Source organism: Macaca thibetana, chromosome X (assembly GCF_024542745.1).
Source record: "Macaca thibetana thibetana isolate TM-01 chromosome X, ASM2454274v1, whole genome shotgun sequence".
Taxonomy (NCBI): Eukaryota; Metazoa; Chordata; class Mammalia; order Primates; family Cercopithecidae; genus Macaca; species Macaca thibetana.
The window spans coordinates 16,454,816-16,467,138 of NC_065598.1; the positions used below are offsets into that span (position 1 = coordinate 16,454,816).

Here is a 12,323-nt window from a genome sequence, read left to right on the forward strand (position 1 = left end):
GCCTTCAAAGTCTCCCTGATAATCACGGACATGCAATTCTCTGCACCCCTGAAATGTTCTCCTCCAGCCGACTGGCCTTTCCTGGGGCCCGGTCGGGCCGAGGTGGGGCTGGTCTCAGAGGGAAGAGAGCTTCTGGAGAGGCCGCGGGCGTTTTTTGCCTGCAAAAGCCGCCGGGCCGCCTTGTTAGGCTAAATGTGCACCCTGTAGCAGCACAGGCCGCCGGCGGGCCGAGACCGATTTACATTGTTACATTTTAATTTGTTCGATGTTTGGGTCCTTAAGATGATGGTTTGAGGCCTCTTCGTGCTTCAGGGGATTTTGTTCCAGCACTGGCATTCCTTTCGCATCCTAGCCCGGGCCCCTGCTGAGTCATTTTTGTCACCTGCAGGGGTCCCAGGGCGACCCCACCCCAAGCTGGCGGAGCTGGAGAGAGCAGGGCTGAACTGCCCTGGGCCTGCTTACCTGAGCCATGCTCTGCTCGGGAACTTCGTAGCCCCTGGGGAGTGTATCGGGGGAGGAGAAAACTGGCTGCAAGGCCAAAAGGGGAATAAAAGAAAATGAGGGCCAGGAGCAGAGGGGACGGAGTTGGGGGAGGCGACCAAGGTGCCAGCGTGCAAAGGGAACCGAAGTGTACGTCCAGCTCCGAGAGAGGCTCCTCTTGCAAAAGCACCCCCGGAACATTTGCTGCCTTGATACCTTTCCAAGTGCCTTCATGCTCAGATGCTATCTTGCAGATGCCGCTGTCATGCCCACTTTTCTGACCGGGACGCAAACCCAGACGTTAGTCAGTGGCAGAACCAGTCACACATTCCCTTCTGTAGATATTTACTGTCTTGTTTCCGATACAATACAGTTCATTATTATAACGCCCTCCCCCTATGCCGGGTCAAAGAATCTTGTTAGTGCCTAAGGCTGAGGGGGTGGCTGGAGAGGGAAAAGAGTTGGAAGGGTGTTTAAGCAATACAGCCCTCATATTCTAGGACGCTGGTTGGCAAGACTTTTTCTAAAAGGACCGAGATAGTAAATATTTTAGGCTTCGGGGGCAACTGCTCGACTCTGTCGCGTTGTAGCGCAAAGCAGCCGTGGAAAATGTGGATACATTTGGCCGTGTTCCAATAAAACTACAGACACTGAAATCGTTTTCAGGGTCACAAAATCTTTTTTTCAACCGCTTGAAAACGGAAAAACCATTCTCAGCTCGAGGGCCATACAAAAACGTGGTGGGTTAGATTTAGTCGGAGGACTGTAGTTTGCCCACCTTGTTCTAGAATAATTGTACCTTATGGCTCTGCTTCAAAGAGAACCTCGTGTGCAAAACAAGAGGCGGCTTGGGAGATGATTTGTATCCCTTTAATACAGTGTACTGATTTCTGATAAGTAGGCATGATTTCCAAAACCTATTAAAAGAAATGTTTGAAGGACTGAAAGAAAAGAAATCTTCCCAGACGACGTGGCTTTAAAATCTTGATACTGTTGACCTCAGTGAGGGTCAGAGAAGGAAATACGGAACAAATATTTTGGGAGTTTCTGAGAATATTCACACGCTATCATGCATTTAATCCGAAGGTATCATGTACAGCATATTTCATTGGTTTTGCATTTTTGTTGTTGTTAAATTGAATCTGTCAATTCTATTTAATTTTTTTTGGCCTTTTTTCCATCAACTACTTTTTTTTGAATTAAAAAAAAGTGATGTTTTCTCTCTTGTATTGCTTATCTGTTGGGTTTGCCTTTCTCCCCAACCTCTTAGCTCTGGTCCTAATCTTTTCTGGCACTTTTCTGGGGTTGTTCTTTTTGTCTCTTCTGTGCTCAGCTAATAGAGTAAGGCACAAACAGGTGCACACACACAAGAAAGGGATGAATTTTATTTCATTTTTCCAAAACTGCAAATTCTAAATGGACTTCATGATTGAGCTTAGTCACAACTTGAAGTTTGAAAAACACTATACTATGATTTTTTAAATTTCTCTTTCCTTTTTCTTTTATTTATTTTTTCTTTTTTTTCTTTTTTCTTTTTTCTTTTTTTGTTCTTTTGAAAGAGGCTCTCATTCTGTCACCCAGGCTGGAGTGCAGTGGCACGATCACAGCTCACTGCAGCCTCAACCTCCTGGGCTCAGGCGAACCTCACACCTCAGCCTCCCGAGTAGCTGGGACCACAGGCACAGGCCACCATTCCCAGATTTTGTTTTGTTTTGTTTTTAGTAGAGACAGGGTTTCACCGTGTTGCCCAGGCTGGTCTTGAACTCCTGAGCTCAAGGATCTGCCCACCTTGGCCTCTCAAAGTGCTGAGATTACAGGCATGAGCCACCATGCTGGGCCTAGTGTTTAAACCTTTAGCTGTTCCCGACTACCCTTTATAAAATAGCAACATGCCCCCATCCACCCCCACAGGTAATCACCTTCTATTCCCTTTACTCTATTTTCTGTTTTTTCACAGTGCTTATCGCTTATCGCCATCTGACAGATGTTTGTCCACAGGCTTTTTCTTGCACACTAGAATGTAAATTAGAGGGTAGGATTCTTGTTTTGTTGCACCCTCAGCACCTGGACCTGTGCTTACCAGATGAGGAAGCTGAGCCAGAGTGGTGAGGTTTCTTGCCAAGGTGCCATAGCTAGTGAGTGCTGGAGTTGGAATTTGAATTTAATCAGTCTTATATTAAGACAGCAAAAGTGATCCTATGGATAGAATAAACTATTTACTAGAAGGAATCAGAGACATAATACCCAGACATACCTGCAGAGTGATTCCATGTTCATTGGCAACTATGGTTCACTAGGTTGGGGGCAAAAAAGTTTTAGCCATTCAAAAAAATTGTTTGAAGTACCTACTGTGAGCCAAACAGTGTTCTGGAAACTGCAGCTAGCTGGATGAACAAGACATACAGAGATCCTGCTCTTTTATACTCTCCTTTATTGTTTGTTTTCTTATTACAAAAACAAAGCTTGTTACAGAAATATCTGAAAATTATACAAGCAAAAGAGGAGCATAACGAATACCAATTTTGTTTCTGGCCAAATTGTTTTCATCCAGTCATTATTAGGAGCAGAAGAAAATACACTAAGATATTAATAGCCATTGTCTCTTGATACTAGTATATTGTTATTTTATTCTTCATATATTGCCCTATTTTAACATTTTTTCCACTGGACGCATAATGCTCATATCAATAGAAAAAACGCATGCATTTTAGAAAAAAAATGTCGGAGTAATACAAATGAAGAGTTGTCTTAATGCGGTAAAATTCTAAGTAATTTAAAATATTGTTTAATGCAGTTGTGTGAGAGGGAGTTGAAGGAAAATTATTATAATAGAAAACACACTGTTCTTTGAACTTGTACTTTGTTTGCATTGACTATTGTGCTATTTTATTAGGTAAAGTGAAGTGACTGTTTTATACTTACAAATGTGTTAATATGTAACCTTTGTGGGGTGTCCCTCTGGACTTCTAAAAGACCAACCTACCCTGTTGCTAGCTGTTGAGGCTCAGCCACTTGAGCTCTGCATTGGGGACAGTGAATAAAGGAAATGACCTAGACCAGAATCACTGAGGCTTAGGCTTAGAATCACTGGGGCGTGGTAAATAAATATTTGTCAAATGAAAAATAATGAACAAGAAACTCCTCTTAGGCTTGTCCCAATCCATAAGCATCAATAAGAAAGCTTCGCATGTAAACCTTTTTAAAATTTTATTTTTAATGGACATCACAATCATATAAATGTATGGGGTACAATGTGATGTTTTGATATATGTTTACATTGTGAGATGATTAAATCAAGCTAATTAACAAATTCATCACCTCTCATAGTTAACATTTTTTTTGTGGTGAAAGCATTTAAAATATATCTTTCAGCAATTTTGAAATATATAACACATTACTATTTATTATAGTCACCATTCTGTAGAATAGATCACTAAAACTTATTTCTCCTAACTGTAGAATCTTCTTGTAGACATATAGCCCTGAGTGTTTCACTCCAAGCACAATGTTCTTTTATTCAAAGTTTTCATATACAATGCATTCTTATTTACCGCTGAAGACCTCTTCTGAAATTCATTGTAGTGTACGTTTGTTGTAATTTCTGGCCACCATCCATTTTTCCTTCTCCAGGAAACAGCATGCTGGAGTTCTTTTGAGTGAACTACTCTTCCTTAATCCATTACAGTTTGGGAGGACTGTCCATCAGGATGTCCAACTCTCCACCAGCTAAAAGGTAGGGCGCCCGACCCCAGTGGCAACACCCTTCTTGGAATGTGAATTCTATAGATTCATGCTGGTGAAACACCTGGAGGTGCAAGTCCATTGATTCCTGCTTCCTGGATCTCTGGAATGGCTCTGGTTCCTACCCTTTCCAAGTTGGCTCCTTTGATTCTGTGAGCTCCTACGTAGCTTTTCAATTAGCAATAATCGCGCCTCAGGTAAACCTCATTGGCTATGATACTGCCACTGCGCAAAGCTCCTATGTAGCTTTTATGGATTTCCTTTTTGCTTAAGTTAGCCTGTGTCCATTTGTTGCCTACCATCAAATAAATCTGATATTTGCACAAACCTACCCCCTTCTCTCTCCAAGTTCTGAATTTAACCACAGATTATCCCGAATAAGGAACATGACCTTTGTAGCTGGAGAGGACACAGACATGATACTAAAAAATTCGCAAAATTGTTCTTGCAATTGTATAAGAAAGCTACAACACTCTGTAAGGCAAAAGCTATGCTAAGTATTTCACATAGAGCTGATTCAATACCGAGAATTGGGTACATATCAGCTACTTCACCTGCTGGCTGGCACTCCCCACAGTCATTGCTCTGACAACTGAAAAGTGTACTACTCGGCTGAGACTCAGATCACCAAGGAAGGTGTGGCTGGTTGGTGCTGACAGCTATGTGGTATGGTGATGCTGGGAAGACTGAAAGAAAGTGGAGGCTGGAGCCATGTGTGTTGGGCATCTGTTGATAGGAGTTGGCAGCAAGAAGACCCTTCTCACCCCTTCCAATCTCCCATCAGAACCTTCCATTGACAGAACCTAACAGGAAGGCAACCAGCAAGGGAGTTTGGGAAAAGCAGTTTGCAGTGCCAGCCCTAGCATCACAAACAAAGTGAAAGGGGGTTAGCTTAGCATTAAGAGGAGGCAGGAAAATAACCACAACAAAACCATGCTTCACTTTTAAGAGGATCAGTAATGGTTTTTGAAAATAGAATTCCCTAGTAAATTGGAAATTTGCAATATAACTGTGGCTGAATGTAAATTACTTCATTATTGTACTATGCTGAAAGACCTAAGGGCACAAATTTCAAATCTGTAACATGTTCTCTGGCCCTCAGTGATGGCATATGGGTATATCAGTCAGAAAATATGCCTTTGAATACATATTTATGAGGTACAGGAGGTACAGCAAGATTGTTTAGTTTGATTATTACAAAGCGGAAACTGACACTGATGTAAAGCTATCATAGCCTTCAAAAGGTCTGTAATTATAAGGTCACTTACAAATTCCTATTGAGAATTGCTTTTCAAAATAAGTTAGAGGAAAAACCAGAGACACTCATTATATTGTTGAAAAAATACTTCACAATCTCTAAAGGGAAATTATACATGCTTCAAATGTACAGATCTATTAAGCCAACAGATTTTATTCAGAAAGTTTGCAAACTTACTGCTCATCTGAGATTAACCGATAGAAGGGGAAATTATTATACTAGTAGAAAACAAAATGTTAGATGAAAATGCATCTGTGAATGTTCACAGCACTTTATTTGTAAAAGCTAAAAACTGAAATCAGACTAGATGTCCTTCAACTAGTAAATGGTTAAACAAACAAACATATGTATGGTACATACATATCATCAATGTACAAGAAAAAGGAAGAAACTATTGATACACACAATGACTTGGATGAAGCTCCAGGGAATTAGACTGAGTGAAAAAAGTCCATTTCAAAAGGTTACATACTATATAATTCCATTCATATTACATTTTTGAAATAAAAATCAGGACAGATTAGTTGTGCCAGGGAATAGGGATGGGGGGTGGTGTATAGGAAGGTAAGTATGGTTATAAAAGGGCAAAATGAAAAATCCTTGTGCTTGTGTAGTATTGAAACTGTTCAATATCTTAACTTTGGTGGTAGATACAAGAACCTACAATTTTGGGTGATAAAATTATGTAGTACTTTACACACACACACACACACACACGCACACACAGACAAGTAAAACTGGGAGAATCTAAATCAGATGAGTGGATTATATCAATGTCAATATCCTGATTGAGATATTATACTATTCTTTTGCAAGATGTTACCTTTGTGGGAAACTGGGTGAAGTATACAGGGGATCTCTCTATATTATTTCTTTTTTTTTTTTTTTTTTTTTGAGACGGAGTCTCACGCTGTTGCCCAGGCTGGAGTGCAGTGGCGCGATCTCGGCTCACTGCAAGCTCCGCCTCCTCGGTTCACGCCATTCTCCTGCCTCAGCCTCCTGAGTAGCTAGGACTACAGGCGCCCACCACCGCGCCCGGCTAATTTTTTGTATTTTTAGTAGAGACGGGGTTTCACTGTGGTCTCGATCTCCTGACCTTGTGATCCGCCCGCCTCGGCCTCCCAAAGTGCTGGGATTACAGGCTTGAGCCACCGCGCCCGGCCTTCCTCTCTATATTATTTCTTACAACTGTGTGTGAATCTATAATTATCTTTAAAATTATAATTAAAAATTATAAATGGTGCGCAGACCGCATGTTCTCACTCATAGGTGGGAATTGAACAATGAGAACACTCGGACACAGGAAGGGGAGCATTACACACTGGAGCCTGTCGTGGGGTGGGGGGAGGGGAGGGATAGCATTAGGAAATATACCTAATGTAAATGACGAGTTAATGGTGCAGCACACCAACATGGCACATGTATACATATGTAACAAACCTGCACGTTGTGCACATCATGTACCCTAGAACTTTAAGTATAATAAAAAATAAAATAAATAAAAAATAAATGGTGTGCAGAAAAAAATCGAAAAACCTTAATGATGCTTTCAGTACTGTTCCATTTATCAACTGAAATAAAGGCAACAGTTTCTGTATCTGTGGAGTGGTTCTTTAAAACGCTTTAAAATTATAGACAATTTTAAACACAAAAAAGAAAACAGAATAGTGGAATGAACTATCTATGTACATGCCATCCAACTGCAATAGTTATCAGCTCATAGTCAAATGTGTTTCATCTCTCTCCCCAATCCACCCTTCCCATCACTTATTATTTTGATGCAAATATTACATATCACACTATTTCATCTGCAAGTATTTCTCTATGCATCTCTAAAAGATAAGGACTTTTCAAAAAATTCAAATAACTACAATACATTCTCATATGTAAAAAAGTAGCAATAATTCCTTGGTATCAATATCCAGATAGTATTTACGTTTCCTCCTTGTGTGTGTTTTAGCTTTATGGAGGTATAATTTATGTACAATACACTGCACCCATTTAAAGTATGCAATTCAACGAGTTTTGACAGATATAAACACCCATGAAACCACAACTACAATTAAAAAAAAGAAAAAGAACATTTCAATCACACCCAGAAGTTTCCTTGTGCCCCTTCCTCTATCAATGACCACTGAGCAACTACGAATCTGGCTGCTGCCACCACAGATGAATTTGCAGAGAACGTGATTTTGGAAAAAAACCTACATAAATGGTACATAATTTTATAAAAATTAGAAGGGGGTTTAGAGAATGAAGAAAGATATGTATATATTTTTGTCTGATATATTTCAATAGTGAGCCCCAAGGCAGAAAGCAAGTTAAATTTTGAATACTCCAATAGTAGCAGCCCTTACTCAACACTTATTGGGGGCTTACTATGTGCCAGGTATTTTGCCTGTATTATCTAATCTGTCTCATGATAACCTTACAATTATTATTAATCATGTTGTTATCATCAACCCCATTGTACAGTTGAGTATACTGAGGCCGAGAGAGGTTAAGTAACTTGCCCATGATCTCACAGCTTGCAACTGAAAATGTTTAGATAAAAAAAAGATCATCTGACTCCAGAGACAATTCCCTTAAACACTTAGCTGTAGTCAGTTTATCAGCAAAAAGAACTGATACAAAAATAACACCTCGAGGTATTGCTAAAAAGTCTTACCTCTCTTTGACAAAGGAGCAAAGGCAATTAATGCACAAAGGACAATCCTTTTAAAAAATGGTGCTGGAATAACTGGACATCCACATGCAAAAAAACCAAAAAAACAAAACAAAACAAAACAAAACAAAAACGAAGCTAGACATAGGCCTTACACCTTTCACAAAAATTAATTCAAAATGAATCAGAGACCTAAATGTAAAATGCAAAACTACAAAACTCCTAAAAGATAATATAAGAGAAAATCTAGATGACTTTGAGATTGGTGATCACTGCTTAGACACAGCACCCAAAGTATGATCTACCAAAAAGAAAAATTGATAAATAGGACTCCATGAAAACTTAAAACTTCTGCTCTGCAAAAGACATTGTTAAGAGAACAAAAAGATAAGCCATAGAGAAAATATTTGCAAAACATTTATCTGATAAGGACTGGTATCCAAAACATACAAGCAGTTCTTAAACACAACCTTAAGAAAACAAACAGCTCAATTTAAAAACGCAAAATATCTGAACAGACACCTCACCAAAGAAGATCTACAGATGGCAGATAAGCATATGAAAAGATGCTCCACATCATATGCCATTACAGAATTGCAAATTAAAACAAGAAAATACCATTACACACATATTAAAATGGCTAAAATCTACGGAACAGTAAAAAGATCATTGCTTGCCGGAGATTCAGGAGTGGGGAGGCAGGGATGAATAGATGGGATTTTTAGGACAGTAAAACTATTCTGTATGGTACTGTAATGGTGGATACATGTCATTATATCTTTCTCAAAAGCCATATAATGTACAACACAAAGACTGAACCCTAATGTAAACTATGGACTTTGGTTAATAATAATGCATCTATATTGGCTGATCAATTATAACAAATGTGCCATATTAATGCAAAATTAATGTGTGAAATTAAAGTAATAGAGATTAACATGTGTGAATTAACATGGGAAACTGTATTGATGGGAACTGTACTTTCAGCTCAATTATTCTGTAAACCTAAAACTGTTCACAAAAATAGTCTATTAATTTAAAAAGCCTTATCCTCTCTAAGACTCATTTTCCTCATCTCTGAAGTGAGGAGTTGGACTAGATCTCAGAATGAAATGCTGTATTTATTAGAGATAAATTGTTTTTTTTATCCCCTTACATTTCCAAAAGGATTCACTTTATTATTTTTCCTTCTCTCTGCCATGTGGCTTTCAATGATTGCATTGATAGATCAGCCAAGCTGGCATCACTTGGCTGTGGGTGTTCCGGCAAATAGGCTCACACAGAGGAGTCAAAAGTTTTCTTTATCAAGTCTTTTTGGTGATCTTTTAAATAAAACTTTGGGGGAAAACGCGTTTCTCAGGTCTAGCAAATGTTTTCTGTTTCTTAGTTTGAAGGTCATTTTGTGTATTCATCTATAATTTAGCTTCAGCAACCTTGAAAATATGATCATTTCAAGTTATAGTAAATATTCAAATTTTAGGGGGAAATCCCTTCCTTCCCTCCCTCCCTCCCTCTCTCTCTCTCTCTCTCTCTCTCTCTTTCTTTCTTTCTTTCTTTCTTTCTTTCTTTCTTTCTTTCTTTCTTTCTTTCTTTCCTTCCTTCCTTCTCTTTGATATAGGATCTCGGTCCGCCACCCAGGCTAGAATGCAACGATGTGACCACAGCTTATTGTAGACTTGACCTCTGGGACACGAGCAATCCTCCCTGGACTCTAGGTAAATGCCACCACGCCTGGCTATTTTTTGCATGTTCTGTAGTGACATGGTCTCACTATATTCCAGGCTGGTCTCAAACTCCTGGGTTTAAGCCATCCTCCCATGTGGGGATCACAGGAGTGAGCCACTGCACCCGGCCAGGAAATCTTAATTATCCTATGATTTTAGTGAAATCCTTTGTTAACCATGCCGTGTAGCCAAATATCACAGTAGTCTCGCTCTGTCACCCAGGCTGGAGTGCTGTGGCCGGATCTCAGCTCACTGCAAGCTCCGCCTCCCGGGTTCCCGCCATTCTCCTGACTCAGCCTCCCGAGTAGCCGGGACTACAGGCGCCCGCCACCTCGCCCGGCTAGTTTTTTGTATTTTTTTTTTAGTAGAGACGGAGTTTCACCGTGTTAGCCAGGATGGTCTCGATCTCCTGACCTCGTGATCCACCCGTCTCGGCCTCCCAAAGTGCTGGGATTACAGGCTTGAGCCACCGCGCCCGGCCGTAAGTTAGTCTTAAATGAACATAAAGATTTATATAGTAGTGTAAATTGGTCACATGGACTTTATTGTTTCATCCTGGCATTAAATTAAAGACATTCAAGAGCATCATGGCCATATAAACTCTGCCATTCTAACTTCTCCTTGCTAAGGGGAGGTACAACATTTATATAAGCCACCATGTCCCATTCTCCCTACTGGCAGCCATAAGCGTTTGGTCATGTTTAATGAGACAAACTGAGTGAAGAATGAGGTACAAGAGAACTAGATTTTAAAGAATCAGCAACCATCACAATGTATACCATAATGTTATTTAAGTTGTAAATGTATAAACGTGCTGTGGATGATTCCTATTGAATCATTTATTTTATTTCATTTATTTTTTTGTGAGACGGAATCTCATTCTGTTGCCCAGGCTTCCCAGGTTCAAGTGATTCTCCTGCCCCAGCCTCCCAAGTAGCTGGAACTATAGGCACCTGCCACCATGCCTGGCGTTTTTTGTTTGTTTGTTTGTTTGTTTGTTTGTTTTGAGATGGAGTCTCACTCTGTAGCCCAGGCTAGAGTGCAGTGGAATGATCTCACTGCAACCTCCGCCTCCCGGGTTCAAGTGATTCTCCTGTCTCAGCCTCCCGAGTAGCTGGGACTACAGGCGCGTGCCACCACACCCTGCTATTTTTTTTGTATGTTTAGTAGAGACGGGGATTCACCGTGTTAGCCAGGATGGTATTGATCTCCTGACCTCATGATCCGCCCGCCTCAGCCTCCCAAAGTGCTGGGATTACAGGCGTAAGCCACCACGCCCGGCCTAATTTTTGTATTTTTGGTAGATACAGGATTTCACCATGTTGGCCAGGCTGGTCTCGAACTCCTGACCTCAAGTGATCCACCCGCTTCAGCCTCCCAAAGTGCTGGGATTACAGGCGTGAGCCATTACACCAGTCTGCATGTTATCATTTAATTCCTAAGGAGTCAGGGTAATTTGAGTTGATGGACCTTAAGTTTATATTAAATAGTATTTTGTTGTTCTGGGGGTAACTTAAATTTACATTAAATAGGTGTTGTTTTTCTGGGGGTAACTGTTAACACTAAGTATTTTTGCTTATGTTATATTAATTATTCTTTTCTAGTCAAGAAAGAAGAGACTTGTCCCATCCGCTACTTTACTAACATTATAGAAAGGAATGTTATATATATTTAGATTGCTTACAGCAGTGGCTTTTACATTTTTCTTGGCTGTAACCTATAGTTACGCATATATTTTTCATCTATCTGTCTATCTCATCTGTCTATCTGATACTGAAACAATTTTTTCAAAAAATAGTACTTATTTTTGTTATGTATAATATACTCTGATATGATCTGTTTTGTTCTATTTCATTTTAAAAAGTGCTGCTCGTGACCCTCTAATTTGATTCCATGAATGGGCCAAGACTAGCAGCTCGAAAAATGTGGCTTGGAGAGCTCCAGATAAAATGTGCAGTGAATAGACCAAATTATCACATGTAATGATCAAAATGCACTAAAAGAAGGTTTTTACCACTTCACTTCTGAATAAATGTAAAAATTTAAAACTAACATACCATACACTATTTCTGGGGAGTAGGATTGAGAGATAAATCCTTTTAATTTTAGCTTCAAAATTGTTTGAAAAAATAATTTTCATGTAGAACTTTTATAGTAAAAAAAAAAATCTAACATGATATAGTTATTTACCCCAACGAGCTGATGTTGTACTTTCTAAAAGTAATGTTTTATAAAAAATAGTAAAAAATTGGGCGTAACAGGAACGTGGAATTATAGGGTATTAGTTGCATAAATTGTAGATTATTCATGGGATGTACTATGGAATCATCATAAATGATTATGTAAGGTCTAGCTCAGTGGTTCTCAACCAGGGGTAATTTTGCCTCCCAGGGGCCATTTGCCAATGTCTGGAGACATTTTTGGTTGTCATAACTGGGAGGGGGAATACTCCTGG

General features: G+C 39.6%; 1 pseudogene; it reads right to left on the reverse strand.

Moving 5' to 3' along the window:
• Window positions 1–4,385: 4,385 nt before the first annotated feature.
• On the reverse strand, window positions 4,386–4,458 carry LOC126947092 (uncharacterized; annotated as a pseudogene).
• Between the last annotated feature and the right edge of the window lie 7,865 nt (window positions 4,459–12,323).